The sequence below is a fragment of the Buteo buteo genome, chromosome 30 (assembly GCF_964188355.1).
Source record: "Buteo buteo chromosome 30, bButBut1.hap1.1, whole genome shotgun sequence".
In the NCBI taxonomy this organism is placed as follows: Eukaryota; Metazoa; Chordata; class Aves; order Accipitriformes; family Accipitridae; genus Buteo; species Buteo buteo.
Window position 1 is genome coordinate 1992137 of NC_134200.1, and position 7959 is coordinate 2000095.

At 54.2% G+C, this 7959-nt stretch overlaps 1 long non-coding RNA gene across 1 annotated transcript; it reads left to right on the forward strand.

Annotated features, from left to right (window-relative positions):
* Positions 1–1949: 1949 nt before the first annotated feature.
* Positions 1950–2891, forward strand: LOC142025878 (uncharacterized). The gene is made up of 3 exons (XR_012648730.1): positions 1950–2018; positions 2599–2690; positions 2777–2891. It is a non-coding gene; the product is annotated as an uncharacterized LOC142025878 (long non-coding RNA).
* Positions 2892–7959: the final 5068 nt, after the last annotated feature.

Below are 7959 nucleotides of genomic sequence, written 5' to 3' on the forward strand. Positions count from 1 at the left end.
CCCAAGGAAGGATGTCACCTGGACAAGGAAGGACACCCTCTTGATAGTGGCCACTGAACATGGTTCTCCAAGGACATGGAGTCTCTGCTGCTGTGCACAGCTTGGAGGAGGGCAGGGCGAGGGCTGGGCCAGGCTGTCACGGTGTAACACCAGCTCTCAGGAGCCTCCGAGATGGAGCCGCAGAGCCGGAGCTGCGGTTCCAGCTGCCTGCTCCCTGCCCGTCCTGCCACACTGCTCTGTACCACGCGTCAGGCAGGGCAGGGCAGGCTCCGAGAGCGCTGGCCTGGCAGTCTCCATTGACGGGGTCTTGCTCTGTTTTCCTTTGCAGTTGGAGGGAGCAGGAGGAGGAGGAGAAGGGGGCTGCCCCTTTCTGGGGAGGACGGCACATTGCCCCAGCCCATCCAGGTAAGCCAGCCAGGACAGGGGGTCCCCAGCCCTGTGCATTCTTGGAGAGGCAGTATCCTCAGGAGAGGAACCGGGAGCTCTGGGGATAGGGGATTTGGCTTTTCACCCCCAGCATACCCTTTTGGTGCCAGCCCGCTTGGGGAGGCAAGGAGCCAGGTCTGGGGCAGTGCTCTGGCCACTGCCGTTGCAAGGCAGCTCCCCACCCAAGTGACTGTTGTCCTGCTGCTCCTGCAGGAGCTGCTGGCTGTCCTGCACCAGGAAGGGCCATCGACAGAGGGCATATTCCAGAGGGCTGCCAGCAGGACGGTGCTTCAGGAGCGGAGGGAGGCCCTGGATGGCGGTGTGGATGTCAACCTGGGAAGCCAGCCTGTGCTCCTGCTGGCCATCATCTTGAAGGTGAGCGTGTCTGGCCTGCAGCTCAAGAGCTCCTGGCTGGCCTGGAGTGTTCAGAGGCTCACCTGGAGCCCTTGGCACTGCAGGACATCCTCTGAAGCATCCCCAGTAAACTCCTTGTGACCAACCTCTACGCGAGGTGGATGACAGCGATGGGGAGGACAAGCAAGCAGGTGAAGGTGGAAGAGTTGGAAGCCTACATGTGGCCAGCAGCCTGCCTGTTTAGCAGGAGCACTGACCGCTGGCTGAGAGCACCTGCAAAGCTGTGCAACACAGCCGCTGGCTCCCACCTGCCTTGTGCAAGCCTGGGGAACAGCTGTGGGCAACATCTGCTTTATTGACGTTGTGTTTCTGTTCCCTCAGGTTGGCCAACAAGTTGCCTGCAGCAAATCTCCTCCTCCTCAAGCGGCTGCTGTCCCTGCTCCAGCATATCGGCCACAACATGTGCACCAGCAAGATGAGCTGCAGCAGTCTGGCCATCTGCGTTGGGCCAAAGCTGCTGAGCCCAGCCAACAAGGACCTGCTCCCGCTGGAGCTGCTGCTGGAGGTGACTGACAAGGTACACTGTATTTCCCGTCCAGCTGCAGCCTTCCCGGCCCACCAGAGCTTGGCCCTTCAGAGGTCCCTGGCTGCCTCCTCTCTTGTGCAAATGCTGGTGGGGTGGCGGCCTGGAAGAGCAGCCCCACAGCAACAGCCTTCTGTGCAGAGGCGAGTGTCAGGAGTGGGAAAGGCTGTTTCACACGTTTTCAGGCACTTGTGCTGAAAGCAAGGCTTTCCTGTGTGGAGGTGAATGTGCTAGTGGAGTTCCTGCTTGAAAACTGCAGGAAAATCTTTGGGGAGGAGATGGCTGGCCTTTCCAGTCCACCAGTCGAGGAGTTGCCAGCGCCCATGGGCAGATCCACAGGTATGAGGAGGGACTGAGGGTTGTCACAGTCTGAGCAGATAACCGGTGTAGGGCTTCAGGTTGCTTTAGCTGTTGTCCGCTTCCAACAAGTCACTTCGCTGCACATGCTTTTGCTTTCCAGAGCTGCCTTTGGAAGAGCAATGTGGCCTGCACATGCTTTTGCTTTCCAGAGCTGCCTTTGGAAGAGCAATGTGGCCCTGCAGGCGAAGCAGACGTGGAGCACCAGGCAAAATCCTTCCTGGACACACCACCCTCTCTGCTCATCCTCCAGAAAGCAGCAGGGGCAGACACAGTGATGGGATCGGAAACAGCAGAGGTATGGCAGCTCCACAAACACTGGGACAACATGTCTCATGTAGGAGGGGAGCTCCTGATGAGTCCAAGTAGCTGCTGTGCCTCTTCCTGGCATTCCATCTCTTGTGGCTTTCTGTGGGTTTGGGGGTTTTTTTCCCACTGGCATGATACATTGTAAGTAAAACTGGAATGGTTGTTTCTCAAATGCATTAGTCATGTGCTTAACCAAGGGAAATAGCTACAAAGTACCTCCAGAAAGAGAGATTTCAAAAGCAAAGCCTCCTACCGCAGAAGGTGGTATTGCACCAAAGGGATATCAACAGAGCTCTGTGTCGGGAGGGCAGAAGAAACCCTGGCAGAATGAAGTGGGCAAGCCTTTTCTTGCCCGGAGGGGGACCACAGGCTCCCTGCTGAATGGCCCCCACAAGCATCACACACCTGTGTGAACATTGTGTTCCAAAGGGAGGCCCTTGGAAGACAAGGCTAATGCAAACTGGCCAAAGGGATCTTCTCTGTAGAGCTATGGTAGCAATTTGCCAAACAGTCGCCTGCTAGTCCAGGGCGTCCCTTGCCACCTGCTAATGCCGACATTTCTGGTTTAGGCACCTGTTGTTTTGCCTCCAGCCACCCCAGAGACCACAGTGGACTCCCTGGTATGCGCAGAAGAACTCAAGAGGCCTTCAGAGGAAAGCAGGTAAAATGAGTCCGCTTTGGTTAAATCCAGAACTGATTGCAGTTGATCCTGGCTTTACCTATCTAATCACACTGTGGGATGGAAAGGTTTGCAGGCTGCCCCCAGGAAAATGAAAACCAAAGAAAAAGAAGGAGAAAAGAGGCCTGGGCAGAGGAGAGGGAATGCCAACAAGAAAAGGAAAGAGGGAAGAGAGAAAAAGATGGGGACTGAAAGAAAGCAGGAAGGGCCAGAAGGTGAAGAAGCCCAGGTGTGTACCAGGCTCTGCTGCCTGTCTTTCCCAACTCTGAACACTGCTCTACATCAGTTGAAGTCGCTGGCAAGGACGGCAAGGGACGGTGCTGCACAGGCTTTGGAAATAACTCCGTGGCAGCTCCCCAGGGGCTTCCCATCGAGCCCTGCTGCGTGGTATTACCCATGGGGATAAGGGGCCAGAGCCATCCTGTAGTCAATGCCAGCAATGTCTCTCTCTTCTGGGCTGAAAACAAGTCCTTGTCGACTGTGTTGCCCAGAGAAAGGGGAACCAAGTCATGCCTGTTCCTGCCTTTGTGCATTTATCAGTGCTTTCTGACTCTCTCGTTGTAGGTGCCAGTTTCCTGGAACTGGCTGAACCACGGTGACTCCCGGGCTCCCGCACTTCGTGTCCACAATAAAAGGATATTTTTCTCTTTTCTGACTGTGTCTGCTGCGTGATCTTCTGGCTGAGGTAGAGGTTGTTTTGTGATAAATTGTATTGGAGGAGTTTGGGATCATCCCTTGTCCCAGAATCCTTTCCAGCAGGCATCAGGGCTGAGTTCAGGGGCTTTAGGAGTAAAGCACAGAATCACACAGAACGGCTGAGGTTAGGAGAGACCTGTGGAGGTCATCTGGTCCAACCCCTCCGCTCAAGCAGGGTCACCTAGAGCAGGTTGCGCAGGACTGTGTCCCCTTGGGTTTTGAGTATCTCCAAGGACGCAGAGTCCACAACCTCCCTGGGCATCCCGTGCCAGCGTTTGTCCCCTCTGACAGCAAAGTTGTTTTCTCATGTGCAGCTGGAATAGAATGTGCTTTAATTTGTGCCTCTTGCTTCGGGTACTCTCAGTGCACGCTCCTGAGAAGAGCCTGGCCCCCTCATCTTCCTTCCCTCCCAGAAGCTTTTTATACACATTGATAATACACCTCCCCTCCCCTCCAGTCTTCTCTTTCCCCAGCTGGAGAGCGCCAGCTCTCTCAGCCTCTCCTCACATGGCAACAAGAAGGAGAATTTCCACCGGTGCTCTTTTGGACGCTTTCGGAAGGCCTCCCTCCCTCTCAGATAAGAAATTTGAGCCATTAATCTACACCTAGGTTTCCTCATCAGCTGTGCGATTGCAGTTTGATGTGGTGGTGCAGAAACAAAAGTGGAAGGAGCTACCATCTGCCACCTACCATGAAGGTCAGCTGTAGCGGAGAGGGTGCATTCGTTGATTTGCTGCCTCTGAAACAGCAGGCCCATGCTCAACTGGGAATTCAACTGCAGGTTCCTCCCCTCATCCCAGCCAGGTCCCTTAGTGCTCCCTTGGCTTTCCTGGCTGCTCTGCTGGTTCCCTACTGGCACAAACCAGAGAGGAAACCGTGCAGTGCTCAGCTCTTCAAGGGCTGACATAATGAGTAAAAGGGGCAAAACTTTTCTCTCTTGTTGCCCGAGCTGAGGAGGATATGTTTTTAGTGACACCAAAGGCTTTTGTGACTCTCTCACGTTTTTCTTCTTTTGCTGCATTTTTTTAATTTAGAGGAAAATTAATCAAGGCATCCAAAACGATTCTAGGCTTGATGGCGTCAAAATCAGCCAAAAATCAGTTTGGAAGACTGACATTTCAAACTCTTCTTTCACTGTAAGACATTCCGGAACAGCCACAAAATTACAGGCTCAGAGTTGAAACCCAGTGTTGTGGCTGACCTGAAATTTTTTCTCACTTTTTTTTTACATCCACTGATAGTTATTGGAGGAAAAAAAGGGGATTTCTTTCAAAATAGAACATTTCTTTTCCTCTGTCCTCCTCCTTCTTTACCTGTGACCTGAATGTTGGTGCTTTTAATGTGGGGGTATTTTAGTGCTGTGTCACCGTAGTAATAGCTGTGATAGAGACACTTACCGTAGGACAGGTAGAAGTTGACAGTGGAGATCATCAGGCTGGAGAAGTCAAAGGAAAAAGCAGGGGGCTGGCGTTGCCTGGAGAGGGAGGGTCCACTTTCCAAACTAGGTCAGCTTGTGTCCTCATCTCCCATGCAGCACGTCAATCACACCCGTGGACTGCAAAGCAATGCGACCCCTAGAAAAATCTCCAGGTTGCCCAGCAGCATTGAATGGGAACACAGCCCTTGCCAGTGGGAAGGAAACAAGCCCTGCAAGCACACGCTGAGGCATGAGACCTTGACTGGGGCTAAGGGCTATGTCAGGGGACCCACGTGAGACTGCCAGCCCCTGGAGTGGCGGCTGGAAGATGGGTAGGTGAAAGGATGACCTGATGGGAGCCCTGCAGGGCCTTGTCCGTTGGACCGACGGGCACCTGCCTTGTCACAAAGAGCATCTCATGGGCTGGAAAAGGGATGCTCTGGAGATGCTCTTCCCTGCGCTGGGGTCCCAGGGAAATTACAAGGCCTCACCGAGGAAGCTGTGTGGTCCATTTAACGCTCCCCTCTCCAGCAAGGGTATGAAGGGGATTTAAATCAAGGGAACTTGTCCAGAGAATGAGGAAGCAGTAAAATGTCAGCATGCTGGATGAATCAGCAGTGGATCACCCTGTGCTGCCCTTGCACCTATGGTCCAACCCCGCTCCCACGTCTGTGTGCGCTTTTCGAGGTGACCGGTCCCTGCCCTCCTGCCATGGTTGTGCTCTGTAGCTCTTGTGCTCCGTGTTTAATTAACTGTGTTCACAGGTCTTTGCAAAAGGCAATACAGCATGTGTTAATTGTCGAAAAACAAAAAAGGGGAGTTGTAGGAACATATTTAGCTAATGGTCACAAGAGCATTCCAGACGCCTTTAGAAGACCTTGAACAGAATATGATAATAAAGCCAATTAGAAGAACACGAGTGCGCATTCCACGATGAAGGGAACTTGGCACAAAGAACCTAAATTCGGCAGTTTATCTTGACCAATTAGACTGAGACAAGTTTCGCATGTTTTAGTTGGTATAACCAATTATGTCTTATGTTTATGCACGTGTACAGTGTTGGTATAACCAATTATGCCTTATGTTTATGCGCATGTACAGTGATGGTATAACCAATAATATTCCATGCTTGTGCGTGTGCGTGATGGGTTGACCCTGGCTGAACGCCAGGTGCCCACCAAAGCCGTTCTATCACTCCCCCCTCCTCAGCTGGACAGGGGAGAGAAAAATATAACAAAGAGCTTGCGGGTCGAGATAAGGACAGGAGAGATCATTCACCAATTACCGTCACGGGCAAAACGGACTCCACTTGGGGAAAATTAACTCAATTTATTACAAATCAACCAGAGTAAGGTAATGAGAAATAAAACCAAATCTCAGAACACCTTCCCTCCACCCCTCCCTCCTTCCCAGGCATAACTTCACTCCCGGATTTCTCTACCAACCCCCCCCGCAGCGGCACAGGGGGACGGGGATGGGGTTTACGGTAATCACACGTTATTTTCTGCCGCTTCATCCTCCTCAGGGGGAAGGCTCATCACACTCTTCCCCTGCTCCAGCATGGGGTCCCACCCACGGGAGACAGTCCTCCACGAACTTCTCCAACGTGGGCCCTTCCCATGGGCTGCAGTTCTTCACAAACTGCTCCAGCATGGGTCCTTTCCACGACGTGCAGTCCTTCAGGAGCACACTGCTCCAGCGTGGGTCCCCCACGGGGTCACAAGTCCTGCCAGAAAAACCTGCTCCGTGGGTTCCTCTCTCCACAGATCCGCAGGTCCTGCCAGAAGCCTGCTCCAGCACGGGGTTCCCACAGGGTCATAGCCTCCTTCGGGAACCCACCTGCTCCGGTGTGGGATCCTCCACGGGCTACAGGTGGAGATCTGCTCCACCGTGGACCTCCCTAGACTGCAGGGGGACAGCCTGCCTCACCAGGGTCTTCACCACAGGCTGCAGGGGAATCTCTGCTCGGGCGCCTGGAGCATCTCCTCCCCCTTCTTCTTGGTGTCCGCAGGGTTATTTCTCTTACATGTTCTCCCTCCTCTCTCTGGCGGCTGTTTCTCTCTGTCCCAACTTTTTTTTTTACCTTCTTAAAAATGTTATCACAGAGGCGTTACCACTATTGCTGATTGGCTCGGCCTTGGCCAGCGGCGGGTCCGTCTTAGAGCCGGCTGGTATGGGCTCTCTTGAACACAGGAGAAGCTTCCAGCAGCTTCTTACAGAAGCCACCCATGTAACCACCCCCCCCCACCAAAACCTTGCCACACAAAACCAATTCAGCGTGTACAATGACTTTGCAGAATATGTGATTATAAATATGTGTGTGTTTTAGCAATAACGGTTCATCTGTCGTCTGCTTTCAACTTCACAGGCGTCCGTTTATTTCCACCTCCTGCACGGGCTCACGAAGCTGCGGAGAGGCGCCTGCGGAGAGAGGAGGCTGCTGAGGCCCCACCGCGGCTGTGGGGCCGGGCGGGTGTGAGGGTGCGGGGCAGCACACCCGTGGGGTGCGGGCACCTGGCTGCGCCTGGGAGCTGTGGGCATGGAGAGCTCCGTGCAGAAAACGGGGCACCCCGCACCCCTCGTCTGGGGCTCCGCTCGCCTGCCCACGGCTCGTCTCCTCTCGGCCCTGACCATCCTGACCTGCCTGCTCTGCACGTGCCTGGAAGGAGACCTGCCCGCGACAGACCGAGGGGACCAAAGCTGGGCACAGCGCTGCAGGGCCAGGAGAGCCTCCTGTTCGCCTTTCTCAGCGTGCCTGGCAGAGACCAGCACTCGGCTGCCCTGCCCGTCCCTGACCAGACAAGGGCACAGCCTCGGCTCTCTGCTCAGTGACGTGCCCTCCATCCTCCTTTCAGAATACGTATCCAAAGAGATACGTACCCCTGCACAGAAAAAAACCCTGCCTGTGCTGAGAACACGCATGCTGGCAGTGCTCAGGTGCAGATGGGACAGACTGACTCTCTCTCTCCAAAGCAAGGCCGAGAGCTGGGAAGGCTCCTCACCACGGTCTCAGTTGCTGGGACACCCTGGCCGAGGTGAACCTCTGGGATTTACGGCATCACCTAACAGGGTGATTTCTGCTGGTAGGTTCACTGGCAGGCAGATTGCAATTCTCACTTTTTATGGCTGTGTCTGCCT